Here is a 26450-nt window from a genome sequence, read left to right on the forward strand (position 1 = left end):
AGCCCAGGGGGCTGGGCTGCCTGTCCTTATATAATCCAACCATTTAGTTACCTGGCCTTTTGTCTATACTTTACCCTCTAGGCCTTCTGGTCCACGCCCATCAGTCCCCCTCAGGCACCTCCCCTCACACAGTTCAGCTAAGTATGGTCTTGTTCACTCTGGAGACCCCAAGATGTCCCTGCTGGCTATGGTCTCTCTTTTATCTACAATGAATTTTCTCCTCCACCATACCTAGGAGCAATCTTGTCCTTTTCTTTTTATTTATTTATTTTTTCATTCAGTCATGGCCAAGAAGGCATTGTGATTCACCTAGTGGCAGGTCAGGAAGCAGAGAAAAGGGAAGACAGAAGGACATATTCCCACCTTCATGACCTACTTCCTACAACTAAGCCTCATCTCCCATCTTTCAACACCTATCAACAATGCCACTATGTTCTGAATCCAACAAAGGATTAATCTATTCCATTGGTCACTGCCCTCCAGATTATCTAATCTCCAGAAATTCCCTGCAAATATACCCTGGGGGATATTTTAGTAATTTCCTTGATGACTCTCAACCCAATTGGGTTGATAATCAAGAGTAACATGGAGGTTTGATGTTGGAAAGAAATGTCTGAGAGAGGTAATGTTTGTACTATGCTAAGAGGGTCATAGGTCTCAAGAAACATGCATAACCAGGTTGTGTCTGTATGCATCTGATACAATAAACTATAAAGCCAAGAAAAGGGCTATGCCAGCATTCCCTCTTCATCCTAAACACACATGAAAACACACCCCTTACATACTCACATATGTACATACATACATACATGATGTGGTATGTGAAAAGAATCATTACTAATTGCAAAGTAGGGTGCATCATGGTTTGTCTGAAGACTTTCTGTTTAATGATGACCCACAGGCAGCTCTACTAATGGGACAGCTCATGCTTGGCAGAATTCTCCTAATACAAAGTATTCTCTTCATTTGATTCAAGATAAAAAGTCTTTCCACTCTTTGTTATCACTTTGCTCCTTAATTGTACATTTATTGAGAACCTTCTGCTTGTGGGACACTCAGAAATACTCTGAAAATAGAGTGATAGGCAAGAAAAGTAGAGACTGCCTATTTTAGTGAGGCGTGAACCAATAATAATAATAATAATGAGTTGGAAATGTAAAGCAGTAACTAATGAAATAGGAACAAACAGAAATAAGGGAGAGAATACTAACCACAAGTTGCCATGGAGTTCTTTCATATTGACCCTCAGAAGATGTCAATATGAAAGACTCAAGTTGAGTCTTTGAGGAATTAGAAGGAGGAGCTAGACCAGGCAGTGGTGGCACATGCCTTTAATCCTAGTACTTGGGAGGCAGAAGCAGTTCTCTGTGAGTTTGAGAGCAGAGTAAGTTCTAGAGACCCTGCCTGGAAAACCAAAAGAAAAATGTAGAAGGGAGAGCTAGAGGTGAACTATGGTTAAAATGCATTCCCTGAAGTTCTCAAAGAATTTATAAAAGTATTTTCCAAAAATAGCCCGTGTGATTTCAGGGCAGGCAACAATGGCATGAGCCTAAAGAGCTTGGTAAGGGACCTTGGTAAGGGACCTGCTATTCTATAGCAGATACCAGGCCAGGGTGGGATTGAAAAGCATCCTCATCATGGTGGGAGGCATTTTGAGTGTTTGATCAGGGAGCTGGTGTCTTCTGAAGAGATTTTTAAAGAGTGATAAGACTGCTGTCGCACGACCGAGTGTGCGTTCATAGAGAGCCATGGTGAGAGTGTAGAACAGTACCGAATGATGGCAGAGATGACCAAGGTGACAAAAGGTAATTGAACTTACACTTTATTTGAGAAACAGATGCATATTACTTTCTCTCTCTCTACAGTGACACAATGCCTGACCCAACCAACTTGAGGGAGGGAAGGATCATTTTGTTCAAGGCTTCAAACGATTAGGTCCCTAATATCAAGAGAATGTGACTGAGCACAGCAGCAGGAAGTGGAGCGAAAGGAGTGTAGGGAGTATCCTAGCTTTCCCCTTTTATCCCAGCATGCTCCTAGACCACACATGGTACCAGGGAAGTCTGGCTGAATCTTTCCCCTCAGTTAATCTTCTCTGGAAACAACCTCACAGACACACCCAGAAAGAAGTGTGCCTCATGGTTACCTAAGTGGTTTTAAACCCAATCATGCTGGCAAAGAAGAGTGAAATAACAAGAGGTCACCAGATTTGAATGGACTTCAGACTCAAAGTTCCCTTGCCTTTGAGGTGAGTGCACCACCAGGACTTGTCAATAACTTCTCACTGGCCTTTAATTGATTAAGTTTAAGTTGATCTCCTTCTAGGAATCAAAGTTTGAGTTAAGGAAAGGGCACTGAATGTCTAAGGAAGCAAGGGAAACTTCTTCCCAAAGAAAGGATGAAAGAGAGTGAGGGAGGGAGGGAGGGAGAGAGAAGCAAATTGACGTGGTAAGGAAAGGGTACCCAGCGTTGTCAGTAGGCACTTCACCGATTCACAATAGTTCTGCAGGGCCACGAGTGCATCTCCCTGTAAGCTACACAATCAATTTTCTTGTGACAGCATCAGTGTTGGGAAGATCAATAGCTGTTACCTAAGCCATTTGTCTTCTCAGAAATAAAACAACTTAAGAAAGGAGATTGAATTGCTTTGTACGAGGTGACATACCTTTGGGTTGAACCAAAACTTCCAGTCTTGGCTCTGTGTTCTCAGGTTTACACTTTATTATCATTTTTTTTTTTAGCATGGAGCCTGATTTGCTGCTAACAGACTTGCAGCACACAGTACCTGAGGTAAAAAGAGTATGCCTTCTCTGCCTTAAGGCATGCTATCTGTACTTCGAAACTTTAGGACAATCGTTATAGAATGAAATGTGTCATGGTAGTTTCTGTTCCTTTAACATGCTTTAGCAAGAAACGGATTGGTCTTCTTCAGAAGGAAGCAGGGTAGGAGAGTAAAATGGAGGCAAGGATGTGAGGAGTGGGGGAGGGGTGGCACAGGAAACAGCCCACAATAAGTGGAGGAAATGGCTCGCAGGGGGGCATTGCAATGTTTTCCAGGTAAGCGTAAAGACTGGGGTTCAGATTCTCAGAGCCTATGTCAGAGCTAAGTGGATGTGGTGTCTACCTGTAATCTTGGCACTGGGCGGGGTGGAGTGCAGGGCAGAGACAGGGCCCCTGGGTCAGCCTGACTAACTAAATTCATGGAGTCTGTGAGCTCCAGGTTCAGTGAGAGAGTTTGCCTCAGTAAAGAAAGTGGAAAGTTCTGAGGGTCAAGTTTATCCTCAACACATACGTATACATACAGCCACATATATGTGTGCCGTGTACTCACAGGGAATTCTGTCCCTTATTGGACTCAGTCGCATTGTAGTTTGGGTTTTGATTATTTGTTTTGTTCATTTTGCTGAAAATATCTGGAAATGCTGTAGCCTTCTTCTCCTCTCCCCTGAATAACTTTGTTTGCATTATTTCAGTTGATTTACGCTTCTCTGTAATCTTAACGTGCTGTCTGCTAATCACATTGTGTCCTAAAATGACAAAGTGTTTGGTAGCTATTAAACATGCTCATAATAAAAGCTAGCCTTTGAATCATTTATGCGTATATGCAGAAAATGCTGAAAAGAGAAGCTCTTGTTGATATGGGGCCCGTGGATTCTTTCCACGGAAACCCTGAACTCTGATCAACCTGGTACTGATTTTTATATGACCTTAGATCAACTTCATTCTTGATGTGCCACCATGTTTCCAGTAAGCTACGGAAAAGACTAGTACTTTATGAAATAGTTTTCCACCCTTAAATAGAGAAGAATGCATTAGCATGTATAGATGCTTTCATTCTTCCGTTCCATTGATAACAAATGCCACAATCATATTGGATAAGCACAAACACACCAAGGCATCCATTCCACCCTTCAGAGGAGGTTCACATGTATGTTCATTTTATAATTTAAACCTAAGCGTTAAGCATCTCCCTTCAGTTGTTTGGGCTGACTTCATAGCTCAGATCTACCTTAGATGGAGAAGCAAGAGAAAAAAAATAGAACTCTGATAAAATACACGGAAAACAAAACCCACTGCCAGTTTGGCTGATTAGAGAAATGTAGCTAGGTAATTGGCGATGAGATTGTGTATTTGGAGAAGTTTTCTTTCTCTACCTGTAATTATTTCCATGTGCTCTTGTCCTCTCTCCCTCAAAAGTCTATGTAAAGTAGTCAAGTAGAACAAAAAGTCAAAGTTCCCTATGTTTTGGTGCCTATCATTAACAAAGAAAGCAGATAGCTCAGAAGATATTTCAATAACCATAAACTTGTACTTAATTCATCTCCCTGTGTTCCTAAACTCCCATTTTACTTCCCTGTTATCGTGGAGCAGTTACAAGCTACTGAAGATAGGCATCTTCATTATGAAATATTTAAAATGTGCTAATGTAGACTTAAAGAGATAACAAAGTAAGTTCTTGTGCGGTGTGGAAACCATGGTACTAAGTCTAGTCCTGTTAAGACCTCATCATTGGAATGGGTCCTGTTGTAGTTTGCTTTCTATTACTATGATCAAGACCCTATACAGAAGCAACTTGGTAAGGAAAAGGTTTATTTTATCTCACAGTTTATAGTCTTCCATGGAAGGAAACCAGGGCAGGAACGCAAGGCAGGAAACCTAGAGGCAGGACCTGAGGAAGCAGCTGTGGATGCATGCTGCTTTCTGACTTGCTCCTTGCTTGCAGCTCATTTAGTTTTTTATACAAAGCAGCACCACTCATCCATGCTTGACACCTTCCACAGTGCACTGGACTCTCCCATACCAGTCATTAACTAAGCCAATGCCCCACAGATTTCTCTTCCAGGCAATCTGATGGAGGCACTTTCATTTTTTTTTATTTTATTCTCATATTGAAAACATTCTATTCATATAATATATTATAACTATGATTTCCCCTCTCCCTACTCTTCTCAGTCCTCCCTACCTCCCCTTCCATTAAGATCTATTGCCCTTTCTGTCTCTCCTTAGAAAACAAACAGGCATCTAATGGATAATAATACAGCAAAATGAAATACAAAAAGATGAATAAAAAACAAATCTGAGTATGGCAAAATGAAACAAACAAGAAAAGGAACGAAAGTGGCTTTTGTTTATGGTTCTTCACACTGAAGAAGCTGCTTGTTTAGTGTTTACCTTTCTCAGAAAACATGGTACACTTCATAAATTTGCATGTCATCCTTGCATTAGGTGGGCATGCTAATCTTCTTAATATCATTCCAATATTAGTGCATGTGTGGCTGAAGGGAGGTATTTTCTTCATCTAGGTTCCCTCTTCCCAGATGACTCTCTAGCTTGTGTCAAGTAGAAAAAATAATAATAATAACAATAATAATAATAACATGAAGAAGAAGAAGGAGAAGGAGAAGGAGAAGAAGGAGGAGAAGGAGAGGAGGAGGAGAGAGGAGAGCGAGGGAGGAGAAAGGGAAGTAGGGAGGGGGCGAGGGAGGGAGGGAGGGAGGGAGGAAGGGAGGGAGAAGGAAAAACAAAACAAAATGCTTAACCAATACTGGTCTATAATGCCAGCTAGTCTGGAGGCTGAGCAGGAAGATGATGAGTGTGAGGCCAGCCTGAGGGATATAATGAGATCCTTTTAATGAAAACAGGGAGAGAGGGAAGGAGATGTGAATGATCTCACCAAATAAGTATTCCAAACATCACATAACGTCCAGTGTCGTTTGCTTCTATTAAAGGTGATGATAATTGTAATAGCTGACATTAAATTCTCATATGTGAGATGCTATATTCAATATGGATTGCCAAATGTAATCTCCACAACCAGCTTATGAAATGGGAATTTTCCAGACTAAGAAAGTGAATTAATTATTACTTTCATAGTCACAAACTCAACGGCAGTTTATACCCCATCTCAAGTCATATGAATGTCAGCTTTGCAAGTTTTGATTTTGATCATTTCCTCACACTTGCCCCTGGTTGCTGTTGTGTCAGATTGTTTCTGTCAAATTCCTTTTAGAGTCATCTGAGTTCTAGTGTCAACACAGTTTTGCAAATTAAAATAAAAAGGTATGCGGAAACCTTCACACTAAGGTTCAGAGTCACAAGTCTCAAAGTCAAGTGAGAACTGCTCTAAACACTCCAGCCATGATAGCTGTAAAAAAAAAAAAAACATTTCTTAATTCATTACGTGCACTTTTAATAAACTACTGTCTGGATTCACAGTATGTAACAGATTAAATATCAGATGTTAAAAGTGGTGGCCAAATCAAAAGGTAAAGGTTAACTTAGTTTTATGCCATTGTGATACCTTTAAACTTATTTTTTAGATGTATTTACTTTTATTTCCTGTGTTTGGGTGTTTCACTTGCATGTTTGCCTGTGAATTGTACTGCATGAAATGCCCGCAGATGCCAGAAGAGGTTTTCATTCCCCCAGAACTGGAGTTTCAGACTGTTATAAATTACTATGTGGATGCTGAGAATTGAACCCTAGTCCTTTGGAAGGGCAGCCAATGCTCTTAATTGCTGAGCCATCACTCCAGTCCCTAATGTGTTCCCCTTCAAGCAGGAAGCTGCTGCAGCAGAAGCTTCAAGACCTGATTAAATATGCACAGCTAAAAAAAATATGCACAGCTAATAAAGGCAGAGGCAGGGGTTGCCTGGATCCTGAAGGCAATGCTGTGTTCCCTTCCTAGACAAAACTGTCCTCTTGTTCCCCTACCTTTTCTGCGTTAGTTAAATAGTTAATTATCATAATTAGGACCTTAGGAATTTAGTGTCTGTTTTCTAATAGCATTTGTAAGAATATGGATATGGATACATAGTAGAGACTTCTTTCCATATGGTTACATATAAGTTGATTTTTCTTTTTAACAAGCAAGCCTATATTTTCTAGATAGTTCCACGTCATACACTGACTCATTTCCTGACAATGTAAAATAAATGAGGTGGTGGCATGGCCCACTTCAAAACGGGAGGCAATTCAACTCACCCCGCCGACTTGGATGATTAACTAATACTAATTGATGATGATGAGATCTTTAGGCATACGAGAAACAAGTCACCCTCTTAAAGTGTTTTTAGGACCCTCTGTCTTGGGGTTGTGGATAGACATGACAGGTTTGCAGCGCCAGAGCAATCTGTTCTGAAGAGAAAAAGTTCAGTCAACCATTTCATCTGCATTATGCCAAAGAGTCACTCACAGGAGCCTTAAAAAGTGTTTTGACAGCTTGTTTTGGCTGTCTATAAATCTACCCTCCAGATAGAAACCTCAGAAAATGTCTAGGAGAAAAGGAAAGTATATATTTGATGTTGTGTTTCATTTATTACCTTTTTTTGCTTTACATATGTGATCCTCTCCATTAAACCATCTTTGTGGTCCTATTTCATTTTTTAAAGATATGTGAAGTTCAGAGTCAGGCTTATGTCAATATTTTCACTTTTTCAAATTTAGAGTTTGCATGTAAAGTCTGACAGAGTAGCCAATGGTTTTCTCTCATAATAGAAATTTAAACAGCATTCCAGTTGCATTTATATGTGTGGTAATGGTCTTGCCTGTTATGAACTCCAGAAGTTTTAGTGCCCATTTAGTTATGACACACACAGCGTCAGTGAACTAACAGGCAAATCTGTAGAGCAATAACCTTGCCTATTTATGTCATCCAGAAGAAAAAGCTTGAGACAGCAATGGTGAATCTGGTTTTTTCTTTCTTCTTCTTTTTTTTTATTTGATGCTTAACCATAATGAATTAGAGGCTTTTATGAAAAACCTTTGCTGGCCCCTGCAAGATTACCTTGCCAAAGATAGAGAGATTTTTCCCCCACTTTATTTGAAATTGTTAGTCTCTTAATTTTGTTTTTTATATGACACCATTTGTTGAAAAGTTTAGCAATCCTTTTTATATGACATCAGATGTCATGCTGTTTGGAGCTTAGTGGTATAATGTTATCAGATCCCATAAAAATGTGGATAAAATTTTCAACCCTGTTCGTAAAGGATCCATTAGAGGAAATCTTAAATACATGAAATTGTGACTTGAAAAAGCCTCCAACTTCTATAGCCATAACTAACTTCCCAGAAAGCTCATTGTAAACTCAGTAATTCCATATAAAGTAGCTTTGTGTCTAAAACTCGACTACACATGAATTACTTATGGCACTCAAACACATGCCAGGGTTATTTCTCAAAGACAGGATGGTGGGACACGTGCAGATGTTACTCTGCTCACTCTACCCATGTGGATTCTAATAAATGGCAGGTGTTGGGTTCATACATCTTTTTTTAATATTGAAACAACCAAGTTCTATGTACTTGAACAATATAGTAGGGAAAAACCTAAGCTCTGTAGAAAATAACTGCAAATTTCTTTTGACCATTCAAAATATGAAAGAGAGCAAGTTTATTATTAGATACTAATGTAAAACATGCATAAACTTATTAGACAATTACTATTTATTTTGCTGTTCTGAAGGAGCTGAGATCTGCTGTTCCAGAAGGAACTCTGAGAGCCTGTGTCAACAGAGGCCTACTACAGAAAAGATGTCTGGTTGGTATCACATACAAAGAGAGAATTCACAAATAACTACATTTCAGTAGCTGCTTAATTGACTGGGTCAGACCTTTAGCCTCTCCAGTTGCCTTTGTACTGATGACATCGATATTAACTCTGTCACACCCATGTTGATGAAGGACGTACGCCATCTTCATCCCAATTAGACCTTTTGAGTGAGCCCATGGAGAGTAATTGGAGTCAAGGACCCAAACAGGCAACTGCTAGTACCCAGTGTTTTACTGTTTCAGGATAACACACTGTATTAGTGTTGTGCATTTGAATATAGAGTAAATTAAAAGCTGTATATTCATATGGTAAAGTCCAGAGAATAGAAATTACACACACACACACACAGAGTTGTCTACTTTTCTGAGCAAACTTTTTTCCAGAGATGTTCTGAGGAGAGGCTATATGTCTATCATACTTTTATGTAAATACCTACCCCTAAATGGCCAGTTCACCAGAATCCCAATATAAGAAAAACAGAGTTCCTTAAAACTCACCTTGTATGGTGGATATACCCAGTCATGAACTGGAATTTCTACAGCAATAAGACAAGGCAACCCTTTCTCCTTACAACTTAATTAATGAGGGAAGGCTAGCATACCTTCCAAACAAGGGAATCTGCAATTTTGATTTTAAAAAGACATCTCTCTGTAGGTCTCCATTTTGATCATGAGCACATTAAGCATAGAAATCCTACAGGGTCTTTAATATACCCAGCAGGTGCCACATGCTTTGGGCACATATTAATAGAAGTCTAAAATCAACTCACTTGCACATAAAACAAATTAGTTTAAGTATTTCAGCCCATTTTTTCAATACCTTATCTAGTCATGGAATTATGGTGTGTTCACATAAATGAGGTTCTCTCTGACTCAATACACTTCTTGCTTCTCCACATATTTTTAAAACACAAAGAACTCCAGCCATCTGTGTCCAGATTTTTAGCAGACAAGACATTTTCATATTTGGCTTTAAATGCACTGAGAAAGACTGACAGAGAACTGTGTTTGCAAAGGTCTTGCTGTGAGGACGATGAGGGTAATGAGTGGAATTAATAAGTGTGCAACAGTGATGACTACAAAGTCATCTTTTAAAGGTCACTTGTCAAAACTGGAAACTCAGTGTACATGAATATAGGAAGGTCTTTCAAACGGAGGCCATGGCTACAGTCCCCAATGTACATTCAACATTTGAGGATACAGCCAGGTTGTGGACTGTGTTTCTCTTGTGTCTTGTCTTCTCCACCCCTCCAAACAAACCGTTAGAGATGCAGGATGTCACATGGCAGCTGGATTAGAGCCTCACGACTATTTCACCAATGACATCATGGGGGTATAGCAGTGGTCTATCTTGCCCACTTTCATGTTTTTTATTTCTAATGATTACTGCATAGCTAACCTTAGATTAAAAAAAAATCAATTCCTTTGTTGTATCTACTTATACATCCTTCTTGAGCTTCTGTCTCCCTCATCTGAGCAATCTATTTCCTGGTTGTGTCAGAAAAGCATCTCCCAGCACTTTGTGATCTATTCTGTCTCCTTTCTTTTCTAGTGACCATAAAATAAAATTTGTCCTGAACGAATGTAAATATTTGGATGTCTGAAGAAATACTTGTTGGTGACAGCAAGAAATTCTTGTAGTGAAGAAATAAAAGCATTAACATAGGTTTATTAGATTGGTCATGATAAGTATCTTTTACAGTATATGACATCCATAAGGTGGTTAATGAACAAAATGAGTAAACTATAGTACAGGAACAGACAGCATGCCCTGGAGATTTCCAACTGCAAGTCTCATACAAAGCCTTAATCAGTGGTCCTCGATATCCCAACCACTCCTATGGTAGATGCCTGGTCTCAGAGTCCATGTGGGCCTACTCTGCTCACATTGGCTTTCTTCAGGTGCCAGTGCCTTTGTGATTCAGTGTTTAGTCCCAACAGTCCATATAATCACAGACGTCTCTTCAGGCCAAACTTAAAGGGAACAAGTCTTTTTCCAGATCTCTTTCTTGTCTCACAGGAGACCAGCTTGGAAAGGATTGCATTCTTACAGCGTGTCATCCTATACCTCTTGTGTCAGTGTTCCTTATGGGCAATAAGTACTGTCTCTGTCTACATCAGCACCGTGTCTCCTCCATTCAGTTCTGTGCCATACCTCACAGATGCTCACCAAATACTTGTCATGTCAGTGTTATCTGTGGTCAGCGAGAAAGCTGACCCTTTGATTGCTTAACCTTCTGCCCCTCCTTTCTTATTTCTGTACCTCTCATGGTAGGCTGAAGCCCCCCAATGTTTGTTTCAGGCATCTAAAAACCTGTTTCTTCTGATATCAAGAAATGTACCTCAGGGTTTTCGAGAAAATGTTTCATATTGGTTAACACCCTTCAGGTTGGATCCCCTGCCCACTTTCACACATGTGCACAGTTAACTTTTTTCTTCTCTCTTTTCTTACTTTAAGTGATAGCCAATGACAGCCTGCTCACTTCTCCAGGCTTTGCTAGAAGCCCATGAAACTAGCTGGGCTTGTGAAACCTACAGATGGGCTGCAAAGCCCTCATAAACCTTGATATTGTATGAAGTGCATGTCCCCATTTATAGACAGGGGATGGTAGCTTTTATGAGATTCTCCAGGGTACTTTGACCCATAGAGCACTCAGATATACTCTAATAAATGAGCAAGGCCCAGTCACTTACAAAATTTTGTGCTTTCCCTTTGGTGATGGCCTCAATTCCTTTAAAATCCTTTCTGATGTGATAAAGAATCACTCCTTTTGCTTCCTAGAATTTCACAGTGCAGCAAGAATAGCTTAAGTGTGTATCTTAAAGCTTCCATCACAGGGATTCCTCGCTTGTGATCCCCCAGGCCAGCAATCTATAACTTATAACCTCCAGGCAACATTCACTTTATGTTTCCGGTGTTTGTTGTTGGACTATCCTGACACTTGACAAGCAGATGATCTTCATGTGCACGATGACTTGTGGGAAATGGATTTCTCATCCCCATGACCCTTGGGGATGATATGCATGAAGACACTGGCCTTGTTGAAATAGTGTCATTCTGCAGTATAGTAAGGAACAAAGACACACATCGAGGTTATACAGACAACTTATAGAAACAGAGAGTGATCTTGGGGCTAACTGTAGCATGCCCAGACATTAAGGAAATGCTTCAGCCTTTGGGCTATGTTTTTTCAAGGATCAGTAAGGCCCCAGGGAAGCATGGTCTGCTGGGCCATCCCGCTTCAGACTCCAGGATGTATAGCTCTGGTTGACCAATGCTAGAGAAGGTCTGTGGTGATACATTGTTTATGATCTAATAAAGCTTGCCCGCAAATCAGAATGCAAAGCTAGCCACAGCCATAGAGGTCAGGCAGTGGTGGTACACACCTTTAATCCCAGTTAGCTAACACTAGTTAGCCAGAGAAGCTGGGTTGTGATGGTGTATGCCTTTAATCCCAGCAATAGAGAGGAATATAAGACAGAGGCTCATGTTCTCACTCGCGTATTCAGCATTTAGTCTTTGGCACTCAGTTGCCTGTTATACTGAGGACAGGATCGCCCCAGTCTAAGGTAGAGGTAAGATAGTGGCTGGATGTTTTGCTTCTCTGGTCTTCAGGCAAGCTTTATTAGATCATAAACAATATATCACCACAAAGGTCATTTAAGTCATAAAGCCTTAATAATCTAGAGTTCTCTAATATACCAAGCAATGGACTAGAAATTTATTCAGTCATAAATATTGAGAACCTAAAGAAGGGACCATTTTGTGGACAGCAATGCTTAATATTATGGAGCTATCATTTCCTCTGACAACATGAAAACTTCAATTCCGGCCCGGAGAACAGCAGATCTCTTAAGATTTTACACAGTTTGGAAATGAACAGGTGGGGGTAAGCCGGTCTCATTCCCTGTGAAATAGTAAAGAGGATAAGAAATCATACTAGTAGTATCTGAAATACTAAGCTAAATTTAGCACGTTACAAAACAGATTGATGAAATAGGTCCACTTATTTTAAATCCACTCCTGTGACATCTATCTGAAACAGATTTGAAGTCCAAAGACCCAAGCATTGATTATGATAATTGTAAAAGTATACAGATTCCATACTTCAAATCAAAATAAATTAAGAACAAACTAATAGCTAAAAATAATACTTTAAAACTTAAAAACAACTATCTGTACAACAAAAGCATAATAATTTTACAATCACAAAAGCTGTGGTTTCTGAAACAATGTTATAACTATGTGACTTATTGAAATAATTTGATAATTGTGTTAGAAATAGTTAAAAACAGTTCAGATGAAACAAAAAGCAGTGGGTAAAAGATTTGAATGAATGTGCTTCACCAAAATTGTGTGTGCAGGCAAATGTGTGTTTGGATGCTAAAATACAAATGATTAGACAAATGTAAATGAAAAGCCAAGTGAAATTCTTCCTTGTGCCTGTTAAAATGAAAAGGACTGATTCAGCAAGTGATGGCGGGAATAGTAACTATCTAGAACTGTCACTCACAATGATCAGGCCATGTGGCATCGTGAAATATCACCCTTAACTTTAAGGAACAATTACCCAGGAAAATGTTCCTCCCAGGAGGGAGCTTCCTCTCTGGGCCCTGATTACTATCCTACACATCCCTGCAGGACCCATCACAGGCTACGTGGGCTACACCTGTTCTGGTTAATAACGAGCCACCTGCAAGCTGCTATGTGGCAGATGGGACACACAGCTAAACGTTAGATGGAGTCAATCCCTGAGACCCTTTCTCTGATGGCACTGGGAATGCTGGCATATTCATCTGGAGCTCCTGCGGTGTATCCCTGCCTCATCCATCCATCTCAGTGGCCTTCCCTCTATCCCTAGGCAGAATGCATCCACGCACAGAGATGGAAATCCTTGCAGGAGCAAGGTCTTTCGGTACTGAAGGCAGAGTTTTCCAAGACACAATTATGAAGTCAGCAGGAGGTATCTAAGTCGCAAAGGGAAATTCTTCTGGTGAAAACAGCTGCAATCCTATGGATTAAATCAATCTGTAAATATGTATTCCTGGATGCTGTAGGGATCCCACAGGCGTGTTTAAATGCTGGCTTTTATGGCTGTGGTTTAAAATCATGGCAGGACTTCTCAGCTCCCTAAAGCTGGCTTAGGGAGAAGGGAGCTGGCTGCTAAGGCTACCGCAGCTCATGGAATCGTTGAGCATCTGTCCATACCTGTGAGTACCCCAGAAGAACCGCATGACACGTTGTGTTGCTTGTGTGTTTGTCCAGAGCATTCTGCTACCCAGTCACTAGAAGACAAGGAAGAAGATACATGATTTCTAGGAATCCCCAGGGGAAGTGCTACCATAAAGGAAGAATTTTATATGAAATGATATTGTCACAGGCAAGATAAAGTTAGCTAAAAGTAAAACATTGAAGTCCTACAGCAGGAGATAAATACAGAAATGTGCATAACATATCTCATTTGTTCGACTTTTGTCTTTGCCATAAATAGACATGAGGTAACTCTGTGTGAGTGAGTGTGTGTGTGTGTGTGTGTGTGTGTGTGTGTGTGTGTGTGTGTGTGTGTAGACTCACTTGCCTCCTCAAGAGCTCACCCAGCAGAGGATTGCTCCCAGCATGCCCTGCTCTTAAAAACCAAGAGATAATTTGACTTGATTAGATAATCGTGTGGCTATCTGTGCTCTTCCTCCTCCTTTAGATCAAGCGGGAAGTCTTTTCCTAGGGTATAAAATGCATTGATTCACTTAACAACAGTAGCGATTTTCTCACAAAAATTAATCTATCTCCCACATTGTCACTTTGGCAGCCACTGTGCTGGTGTTGAGAATACAAAGATACTGGCTTCCTTTCCCTTCTGTAGCTTTCAGCTTAGTGGGTGATTCAGATAATTAACCAGATTATTTGGAAGACAGTATCTAAGCATGCTGGAAAGTGCGGCTTCCTATCGCATGTAACATTTTTCCCATTTTTATTGTGGTCAGAACTTTTTAACTACACCCAACTTAAAAGACCTAATCTAACCTGTCCTATAGCTAATGTGCGCATAGTGCCAACTACTCTCCATGAGATACAAGCCTGGCTATTATATAGTGACATTTCCAGGGTGACTCCTTAAAGGAGGATAACTAAGTTAGAAGGAGGGTGTCTTTTACTTCACTTTCCTTCTGAGACCTGGGAAGCAGCAGCTGGCGCAGCAGTAGCAATTCTAAACTATGAGGTAATTGTAGTTGCACTAACAAGTTGGAATCCTGACACTGTTGTGCCGTGTCACATCCAATGTGTCTCTTGCTGGCCCCCTCACATTAAACTATCCTAGCCGGACTCCTCACTAAGGCTGTCAAAAATAATATCAACTGGCAGAGTGACGTATGGAAGAGAATGGCTCCCAGCTCTCTCCTGGTAGGGGAAGGTCAGAGATGGTATCCCCTGGGAGTGACATTTAAACTGAGTCTTGGGGAAATAGCTTAGTGAGGAAGGCATCAGAACGTGTTGAAAGAAGAAGGGATGCTGTGCAAAGCTCAGAATAAGGAAAACAAAACACCTGCAACACGCTAAAAGAAGGCGAGAGCAGCAGGGATACACAGGATTCTGAACCTGCACATAAGGGGAGGAGGCTGGGTACCGTCGGGGTCCTTCCCTGTGATGGGCGTCCAAGAGATGTCAAAGGCAGCTGCGGAGACGCACTGAGAACTACAGGTCTACCTAGGGAAACACTAGCATACACCTGGGCTTGTGGAACTTAATGCTGTTCCCCAGGGAGAGCATTTAATATCAGCAGAGGGCCATGGCCAGAACTCTGAGACCCAACTAGTAGAAGTCAGGCAGAAGAGGACTTCCTATCTTCTGTTTAAATATGTATACATATATTCTTCCTTTTTTTAGAACTCAAAATCAAAACAAAACTGTTAGGATCCTTCCCTGTCACAAGTTCTAAGAAATCACTGGAGTGGAAGGCGTGGGTGAGGAGGGGTTTGTTTTGTTTTGTGTTTAGATAACCAAAGAAGGAGAGACTGATGCAAGATTTCCAGAAGGGGGACCTGTCTTCTTTGTGGTCTTGCCTTCCTAGAGAACCTGGTGGGCAGACAGTTTTTAAGATAATATTTACAAACAGGATGAGCCGACGTAAGCCCCTACGATCCTCAGTTTCATTATTTGTAGAGTGAAGATAATAACACTTACTTTTCGAGCTGTTTGGAGAGCAAATGAGAGATAGGAAAGGATTTGTAAGTAGATGAGAGGAACATAATATTTTTAGACCTATTTGTGATTCATTCACCTTTTATACCAGTTGAATCTTAGAAGATTATCACATGCAGAAATGAATCTTAGCGTGTCTTGTCCCAATTAGCTTTATATATTTTGAAGTTTTTGTGTTTTGATGCATTTTCTAGAATTTCTCTCTTTCAAGAAAAACTAGAGAAAAGTTTATTCCTTTGAGAGGTCCTGATGCTTCAAACCCTTGCCACAAAGCTACAAAATCTAAGCTGCAGTTTTTCATAAGTATGATGTTCTCTACTGTCCTTCAAGGCACTCCAGTCTTGTGTTAACATGGTTACACATTCATGAAAAATATGCAAGGCAAGACAATGAAACTACAAGGAGTTAAGACCACAGTTTCTTCCTGCTCTAATTTCCCTTCCAAAATATTCTTCCTGTGTATCAAGAAATTGAATGCCTAAGAACATTTTTAGAATCTCACTGAAGGAAAGTTGGAGAGACAGCTACAGTCTTTCAGGCATGCTGGGGATTTCTAGTAATGTTATGGCAAGGTAACTTCCCCCTCTTGCCTAAACAAGAGAAATAGTATTTTCCTGCCAAGAAGGCACAAGGCCAGAGACTGTACCATGCTATGTATGTCCTAAGATACCAAGTATCAGCAATGCACGTGATGTTGGAACAACACACCTGAAGTGGATGCAACCAAAAGCTACCTAATGCAAAATTCAACAGCACCAGGCATGATCAGTGGTGACCAGGGAGGATAGAGAGCCATTGATGTCAGTCAGGTGGAAATCCATTCTGGCAAGAACATAGAACTATGAATGATGACTCAGAGTATGCAATTTTAAATTCACTATTTTTCCTTTTAAAATATAAATAACAGAAAGTCAAATTTATCAGAATTCCTAAGCTTAGACAGCAAAAGACTGCCTGTAATAGCGCTGTGGTTTGAGTATATCTGTAATTACAAAAGAAGGAAGGAAACATAGTATGGGTTTTGTGAAATTTAATCAACCTGTGGATATCTACAGAAATTATCAAAATAAGTTGTTCAGTTAAAAGATGCTTATTTACATATTGATAATAAAAATTTTAACAAATTCCCTTAAACACTAATTCTCTGTTTTCTCTGTTGAAAAAGAGCCACAATACAAAATTGGATTTTAAAAAGAAATTTAAAAATATTCATTCTCTCAGTAAAAGAAGGATGGGGAAAACATGAATGTACTAGCAGTGTTGCTGCAAAATTTCCTAGGCCAGCCTGGGCTACAGAATAAGGTCTGTCTTAAAAAAATAGGAAGAACAAAATAGAAGATGTCAGTTAATGAAAGTATCATGCTGTTTTGCTGAATTTTTAATATTTTTGACTTTGATACATACATTTTATAACTAAAATCACCAGCGTTCAAAGGAACCCACCATTGTGGCTTTGTGTATGACACTGAGAGAAATGAACTTGATTGTCACAGCTTTGTTTATCCATATGATAGACCATTATACTTGCTTAGGCAAATTAACCTTATGTATCTGTGATGCCTAACCTTGGCTATCAACTTGACATACCTAGGAAGACAGAACCTCAGTTGAGGAATTGCCTCCATCCAGATAGCCTCTGGGCATGTCTGTGTGGAATTTTATTGATTGGTGATTGATGTGAAAGGGCCAGGTACACCGTGCAGTGCCAGCCTGGGCAGGTGGTCCTGAGAGGTAGAATCCTGGCGGACAGAACTTGGAAGAATCAAGCCAGTAAACAATGTTTCTCCATGGTATCTTTTGTCTCTGAATTGCACTTGTCACCTGGCTTTTCTCAATAATGAAGTATAACCTCTAAGCCTATGAATCCCGCCTCCAAGTTAGTTTTGGTCACAGCAAGAGAAAGCAAGCTAATAAACCGTCCAAAGCATCCTATACTGCAAGGTCTTGTTCACATGGAGCACTTTCTTACTCCTCTTTTGTTGCATCATTCCATAGGAGCCAAGGATCTTCATGACAGAGAAACTGCCTGAGCAGACAGATGTCAGGGAGCCCTTTCAGAATGCCATTGTCAAAAGTGACACTTAGCATTTCTTTTGTAGCGGGATTGAGAGGAATAACAGGGGAGCCGAGCAAGGATGACCACTAATATTCCCAAGATGTACATCTCATTGATCCAAACTCTGTAGTCATCCAGAAACCAGTTTTCTTAATAGTCTGTGTCACCTGTGTGGTAGGCGTCTCAAGCCTTAATCATTCTAGCCACACATGTCAACCATCCCACAATGAGACCCACACAAACAGTTCTTTCTCTTCCCATTTCATTCCAGGTGAGATGTATGCTTCTCTTCTTGATGAAGGTGACTCAAGAACACGTTCCTTAAATAACCTAAGCAAGCAGCTGCTGCATCTGTCTTCTCTCAGAACTCACTCTGTGGAGGTTTCCCAGTTGTCTTGTAGAACCCCTGTTAAAACCTTCCTGTGGCCTGCAAGCCTGGATGGGATGGGTCCTGATTACTGATTACAGTGTTTCTGTGCTGCCCTCATTCTCTTCTCTATTTCTGCCGACCCACTCTTGGCTCTCCTCTTCACACGGACTCTCCCTCTGTCTGCATACAAGCCAACCTCTGTGCCTCTGCTTGGTCTGCCTCTCTGCAGAAGGCTAATTTCTGCTCACCCTCCTGACGTAATTTAAATGGCACCTTCTGAAGACTCTGAGCAGATCCCCTCATTTGTACATCGAACCATCTTGCATGGCTGACATTTTTTCTCATTCTGGCCTACAAAGTCATCAGTAACATATAGTTTGTAATGCTCTCTGTACATCATGACCATCATCCCTGTTTTAGTGATGTAATTACCAGAGTGTTAATATCTGGGATCACCAGACATATATATGTCTATCTGTCTTGGGGGCAATGCAATGCATACTTGATACTGCCCAGTGAACATTTGTTGGGCATCATTCAACAGTACCCATTGATTTTACATTTCCCATGTTCATGACACACACAGACTATGCAATGTTATGGAGAAGAGGTCTATTTAGCCAAAAGAAATTTTTGTTGCTTCATTTTTCAAGGGTTTAGGCATAAGATGCTGTTTTCTTGATACAATTTTGTTGCCTACTGTATTACTTTGCAATAACAAAAATCACAATGTTGTGCTAAATAAGCACCCCTAGATTACCAAGCAGAAAATTTTGTAAAACACTGGGATTGCTGTCATTTATGAATGATGTCATGTAAAGAATGCTGTGGAAGTCCTACAGAAAACTCAGAGAAGATGGCAGACACACTTAGCTCCTCTCTAAATGCCAAGGGCAGGCCTGTTACATACCCCTGAAGACTTGGGGATCTGTGGAAGCCCCGCTTACCAGCTATCTTAGAGAACAACAGAGAAAGCTCCATTAGACCAATCAAGTCTTCATGTGCCTGGTGCGAGGCCAAACACAAGGGGTGTGCAATTGGCTCTATACAGTCTGCCAATGTTCCACTCTGTTAGTGGAGTCTATCCAAGCCTTTGTATTCCTGTGGTGCCTTCTAAACCTGAGCCTTGCCGGGATCGGATCTTCAGGCTTTGTCTGCATCATGAGCATGTCTTCTCAGCATCTCCTTACAAGCTGGGAAGCACCACATAGTTAATAGCAACCCGGATGCTTATTTATCGCAATAACTAGCCTCACAGTACCTCACTTCCTGCTTCTATCAAATGGAAAGGACGGTGTGGGACTCACCCTCATGCCATATTGCGGCTGGCGTCCACTGAAATCATAGTGGCTGTGCGAATGTCGGAACCCAAACACAAAGGTTCCTTACAACCGAGAACTCCCTTCAATGCTCAAGCGTCTCATGTTCATTGGTGTAACTTCTCTAATACAGTGGTTCCCGACCTTCCTAATGCTGCGACCCTTTAATACAGTTCCTCATGTTGTGGTGACTCCACCAGCCATAAGATTATTGTCTCTGCTACTTCTCAACTGTAATTTTGCTACTGTTGTGAATCATAATGCAAATGTCTATTTTCTGTTGGTCTTAGTTGACCCTTGTGAAAGGGTAGTTCAGTCCCAAAGGGGTCATGAACCATAGATTGAGAAACATTTCTAGTGGGAGCAGAGTGCTGTAAGTGGCTAGTCCCAGAGTCTTTGCATATGTGGAGAGGTGCTGTGATAAACAAATCGTCCCTTCCTATCCTGTTCACCAAACAGGCATTCTTAGAACAAGTTTACCAGATAACATTTTAGCAAATAAGGTTCTCTCCACCACCTCTCACTTACCCATCCCTCATGTATCCATTGTCTCCATTGGCCTGTTCTTACATTGTATTATTAAAAGTTCTAGCACTTGATTATCTGATCAGCAAAATGATACCTCAAATATATATCAATTGATATATTTTTAACTTTACCATAAAATCTTAAAAATAGAGACATCAGACAAAAAAATTAACCAGACCAAAGTCTATAAAACTTATTGAACTTATATATAGTTAGGATGAGCAAACAGAATTTGTAAAGTTCACATTAATTTTACACTTTTGCTATCAAAATATATCTGATGCACTTATTCACCACCAAAACCAAAAATTTTGTGGCAGAATTAGAAAAACAATCAACTTTATATATTCTTCCTAACTTGTGTCAGTCGTTCACATTTATCCTTCCTGGCCTCCTTACATCTAGCTTTTCCTGCTCTCCTTTTTTCATGTTATTCTGTACTTACATGTATGTTTTTATTGTTTACATTTTGCATATTAGAGAAAACAGGGCTGCTTATTTCTTTCTGAGATTGTGTGACCTCACTTGAGATTACTTTAAGATTTTATTTAAATATTTGCACATATTTTATATGTTCCCATTCTTTTTATTTTTGATATTATGTGAAAATTACATTTCTCCCTTTCCTTTCTTCCTCCCTCAAGCCCTTCCATACTCCCCTCCTTGCTCTCTTTCTAAGTCATGGCCTCTTTTTTCATTAAGTGTTATTAGATGCCTACACACACACACACACACACACACACACGTATATATTCCTAAATATAACCTGCTCGGTGTATCCAATGTTACTGGATTTCAGGGTTGATAACTTGGTATTGGATAAAGTGTTGGTGTGCTCTTTCCTGGGACAACTATTTCTCCTACTTTCAGCTTTCCTAGGTTGCTTGCTGTTCTTTCTTTGAATGCAGGTTGAGGCTGCATCTTTCCCCTGTCTACTTTGGCATGTCCATTATTGTAATTGTTCAGCTAACGTTTAGATAGTTATGTTGGTGAGAAGTTATGGTTGTAACTACCCTTGTCCACAGATAGCTAAATAGTAAATATGTTAGACATCATGTACAAGGCGGTCTAACAGCAAACACTCGACTGCTCATCTGCCTGTCACACATTGAGAATGTAGTTACAGAGAGCACATAAGGCACAGGGCTGTGTTTTATGCAACACAACTCCTGTAGAAAGACAAATCCTGCCTGGACTGGCATACAAGCTCTTGTCTGCCCCTGGTGAAAAGCGACTTAATGATTCCAACCATGTTTAGTAAATGAAGAGTTTTCTTCAGTGATGTCTTGTACAAACACTCCATTTCATTTCTTCATCCTGCCAAAAGACCGAAGAGTTATGGTTCATAGGAAAGAAAGAAAGACGGGAGTCAGGAAAGGGATGACCAACATACATTAGCATATGATAATGGGTTAAAGAACTTTCTCTAGTGAGTAGAAAATTTTTAAGTGTTTTTGTTGCTGTTCATATGAGTCTGATTTTTCAGTGACCTCGAAAACTGAAGTGAATAGAAGAGGAAATCAGAGATCAAGGGAGATATTTTTAGAACAAGTTTGACAGAGGATTACATAGTTTTAAAATATATAATCTACGAAGATAATGACATACTTGTGAGAATGCGGAAAACTAAGAGTGAGTGAATGCATCCAAGCAACAAGTAGAGTGTTAGCAAGAGCAGTAGTTTTCAGAGCTAAGAACACAACGTGATTCTTCAACTATCTGAGTGGCTAGCATACTGAAAGACTGAGAAAGGAAGCTCTGGAGACAATGGTTGTGTGCTGCATGTGTACAACGGTTGTGTGCTGCATGTGTACAAAGGTTGTGTGTTGCATATGTACAAAGGTTGTGTGTTGCATATGTACAATGGTTGTGTGCTGCACATGCTTTTGTCCACTAGATGCAGATGCACTTAGTGTTCTATTAAACCTCCATATTTATCAGTGTCTTGATTATGTTTCTATTGCCAAGACAAAGAACCACGACCAAAGCAACTTACAGGAGAGTTTATTGGGGCTTACAGTTTCAGAAAGTGAGTCCATGAGCATCATGGTGGGAAGCATGGCCGCAGACAGTAAGGTATGGTGCTGTGTTATTAGCTGAGAACATACATCCTATCTGCAAGTAGGAGGCAGAAAGAGCTAAATGGGAATAACGTGTTTTTAAAACCTCAAAGCCCAGCACCAGTGACACACCTGCTCCAATAAGACCACACATCCTAATATTTCCCAAACAGTTCCGTCACTGGTAGCTGTCAAATATGTGGGCTTATGGGGGTCTTTCTCATTCAGATCACTGCATGTCATCCCTAGACCCATAGGCTTTGGATATATCATATTGCAAAATGTGTATAGTTGAACATCAAATGTCTTCATGGGTTTTCGCAGTCTTAATGCAACTTAGAAGTCCAAAATCTCCTCTGAAACTCAAAGTGACCTCTTAATTATTAGCCCCTGTAAAATAAAAAAAGCAAATTACATACTTCCAACATGCGTTGACACAGAATGTACATTACCATTTCAGAATTGGATGGATGGGGCATAGTAAAGAAATAAAGAACCAAAGCAAAACCTAAGTTCAGCAATGCAAACTCCAAATTCTATAGCTGTAATCTTAACATCAGCTACCTTAAATGGCTCTGCCCTTCCAGCTTTGCTAATTGTAGTATGCTTTTCTCTCTTGGGCTGTTTTCATTCCCTGTATGCAGCTTTCCCTGGGAGACATCTAGGGCTCTGGTACCTCCAGCATCCTGGGGTTTTAAATGTAATCGAAGCTTCAAATTCACAGCTTCATGCAATGGGATCTCCAGACTCCCATCCAGGGACTCTTTTGCCATATGTCTGGCCTTGGTGGCTTTCCTTAACCTCAGGGGAAGATTTGACATCCCCACTACTGTGTCCTTAAGCACCCAACAGAGTGGCTGAAGCTACCAAGGTTCAGCTGCTCATTTGGGGTGGAACCCAGCTCCCTCCTTGAACTACATGAACATCAAGTTTGATTTACTGTTGATTTTTAGGACCAGAAAATCCCTCAGGTCTTTTTCTTTCACAAATTGCAAGATTAGCTGGGTGAATTCTTTAGCAACAGAAAAGTATTTAGGGAAGAAGTTGGTACCAGGGAATGGATGGGCTATTGCTGTGGCAGACCTGACCATGCTGTCCTTTGGAAAATTGTGGAAGACTGACTGCAATTTCTTCCCCACAAAACGACTGTAGCTTGAGACTGCTGGGTGACAGAGACTTCTGCAGACCAGTTAACCGTTCTCCCTGAGTTAAACATGATCAGTGCACTGAGTCCCAGGTTGTAGCTTAGGTTGTTGTACTCTGTCAGAGTAGACATGGGCCCCCTGGCCCCAGGTTTTCTATATGTGTGTCTGCATGCCTGTCCTTCCTTCACAGACTCCACAACTCAGGAAGGTTTCTAAGATCAAGTCTTGCAGGATCCAGTGGGGTAAGGAGGTTCCTCCTTAAGCTTTTCCTTGCAGGGATTCTATTCCTCAAGGCTGAATACAACACACTAATAAATGTGAGCAGTCCATCAGAAAGTATGCCAACTCTCACTGTGACTTTTAACCCAGTCTCTGCTAGCCCTGTTCTTTTGGCAAATTACATGGTTCCTCATCTGACGTATGAAAACCAAACAAGCTAGGTTTCAGAATAACATGTAAATAGTTTAGAAAATAAAACAGAAAGGAAATAACGTTTGATGGATTTAGTCTTTGCCCAAACACAGCTGTGTTATTTGTGTGTACAAATGTCTGCACAAATTCAGGGTGGTTGGGGCAGAAGTAAAGGGCTGGACAGAGAATGGATGGAGCGATTAAAAAAAAAAACCTTCCAGAACCAGAATATAGGTGAAATTATGCTCAGAGTTTCCCCTGCCAGTGTTTCAATATGGGATAGCCCAGCCCACTCGTACTTCCACACTACAGTGGGACAGGCTGTGGCTCATGGCAGTGCGGATTCTCTGCCACCGGGGCTGTGGTTGCAGTCTCTCCAGTCCTGGTGTCACTTACATTGTTTCCACTGGGAAAGGTCAAGTGTCAGCAGGGACTCTAAGCAAAGAAAAAGCCACCCCCCTGGAACCACAAGGGTGAAGGAGAGGGGAAGTGAGTGACAGCCCGCCTCTGTGCTGGATCATTTTCCGAGGTAGCAGACCACTACATCCTGAGGCTTTTTAGCAGAAAGGAAGCTGAAGGACAAACATCTGAAGGAGAAATTAATCTCTGTGAGTAGGTGACAAGCCGCGATAAGCCCTCGGGGTGCATGTCCGGGTAGCACAGATGTTCTTGTGTGAGAACCAGCACTTGAGGCAAAGAAAGTGGGGTGGGGAGAATGGGGGGGAGGGGAGAGCAGCAAAGAGAAACAAAACACACCAGGAACACCTTCACTGGCAGCAGATTCTTCTGTTGGAAAAAAAAAAATCAAATCTCACACACCCATATGACAAAGGCATGGTGACATTAATTTTGGCCTCCTGATTCTCACAGTGCAAATATGTTTTGAAGAACGATTTTGAGTGTGCCCTGAGAGGCACAAGAACATGCACATCCATTTAGCCTAGCCCTTGGAATGCACCTGCAGAAGAAACTCAGAGAAATGTATGTTAAGACAGTTGGCTCAGATCAATGGCTGAGTGTTTACCTGGTATGCCCAAGGCCAGGCCCAGTATCTTTTTTTTTTCAGCATCACATAGAAAAATAAAGCAAACCAAAACAATGCACATTTGAAAATATATTGATATATTCAAGTTGATTTTCTTTAACTGTCTTGAGAAAAATGAGAGGAGTTCCCAATGTAGTGATAGCCTTTCAATGCTAAAGATTATAGTAAAGGTTGAAAAACATGAAAAATTCTCATTTGATAAAAATATGTAACTAAGAGCATTATGTGCCTTCAATATTATACTTCAATATTATACAATTGCTATATCTACATGTGAATAGGAACAACCCCTTCAAGGAAAACGTAGAGAGATTATAGACAATGCCTGATGATGCATTCCCTGCTTTCCAACAGTCATATTTCTCTGCAATGGATTTTATTTCTTATCTTTATGATCAGTAAAAAATGGTATGTCGTGTTTGAAATACTCATGTTAAGATTTAGCAAGTTATAAGAATTAATTCTTTAATAAGTTAATCACACTAATTTGTTGAAAGGACTTAACCATATGTCTTCCTAAAGGGCTGTTTAAAAGCTTGTAAGAGGGGTTATAGTGATAGGCTGTATAGTAAAGTAGGAAACCAAGAATAAGGGTGAAATGATCTGGACTGAGATTACACATGATTATTGATGCTCGTCTTCATGGCCGCCTAGAGAATTATTTGTGTTCACACATAAAAGAAGACTGCCTACTGTTTTCACTGAGGTCATGGGTAGCTAGCTGCCTGCTGCCTGTTGTCTGTCTTCCCAGCGTGTTCTCTCATGCTGTTCGTTAATTATGAGGACTCTGCTTTGATAAGGTCCATCTCTGTCTTCTGCCTGACACTACCTAAGCAAGTCCCTGGGGCTGCCAACGAGCATATCCCATCACCTACCCTCTGCACAGGATCCTACCTCCTTCACCTTTGATTGTCCATAGATTGGCACCTGGCCTAAAAGGCAGGACTATTAAAAGCATCTTGGTCTCTACCATGCTTAATAACAGACATCAGGGGTGATCCTTACTGCCCATAAGAGATGCTGAACTGGAAAATGATGAGTCAGGAGAGACAGGGGCCACATTACCGACTGCGAGGAGCTGCCATGGCTCCGCTGCATAAAAGGTAGCGACCGAAACAGACAGATGTAGAGAGGCCGAGAGCCTGGGTCCTGAGAGTTCTGGTTTATATCCTTAAGAACCTGGAGCCTGGTTGCTTCAGCTGTTATGTTCTTTCTGTAATTCAAGATGCCTTCCTATCAACAAGAGCCTGGACATTCCTGCCTTTGACCAGCAGATCTGAGTAGGACGCTGCCATCTAAAACAGAAAGAGCCCTGGTTGACACATCCTCCATTATCAGAAAAGAATTGGAATGCCAATTTCGCAAGGAAATCATTTTATTTCCTAAAATTAATGTAGAAAGCATTTTTCTGCTATGGGGCTTAATAGCACATTCTGAGTGATGTCATAGGCAGTGCCCTCACCACGCGATTACAGGAAATGCAGAAGTAATTTTCATGTGGTGGTTTCTAGTATAAACCTTGAATCAAAGCCAAGGGCATAACATTAAGGCATAATTGAGTTGAAACAATTCTTCAAGGTTTTGCTCATATCATATTGAGTATCCAACATTCTAGCAGTCTAATTTCACTCAAGAGAGCTTCAGGGAGTAGAGAGATGCTTCATTATCCCTGAGTCCCTTCTTACCCATTTGTCCAAACTTCTGCTAAAGACTGGTTAACAAATATTTAGAAACTTTAATTTCTAACATGACTGACATACCTAGAAAA

General features: G+C 40.7%; 1 protein-coding gene and 1 pseudogene across 8 annotated transcripts in view; one reads left to right on the forward strand and one right to left on the reverse strand.

The window, feature by feature from the left end:
* Nrg1 (neuregulin 1) overlaps positions 1–26450 on the forward strand; it is a 981870-nt gene that overhangs the window by 624362 nt on the left and 331058 nt on the right. The window lies entirely within an intron of this gene.
* Positions 5181–5277, reverse strand: LOC121134198 (annotated as a pseudogene).

The sequence above is a fragment of the Mesocricetus auratus genome, unplaced genomic scaffold (assembly GCF_017639785.1).
Source record: "Mesocricetus auratus isolate SY011 unplaced genomic scaffold, BCM_Maur_2.0 Super-Scaffold_100026, whole genome shotgun sequence".
Classification (NCBI taxonomy): Eukaryota; Metazoa; Chordata; class Mammalia; order Rodentia; family Cricetidae; genus Mesocricetus; species Mesocricetus auratus.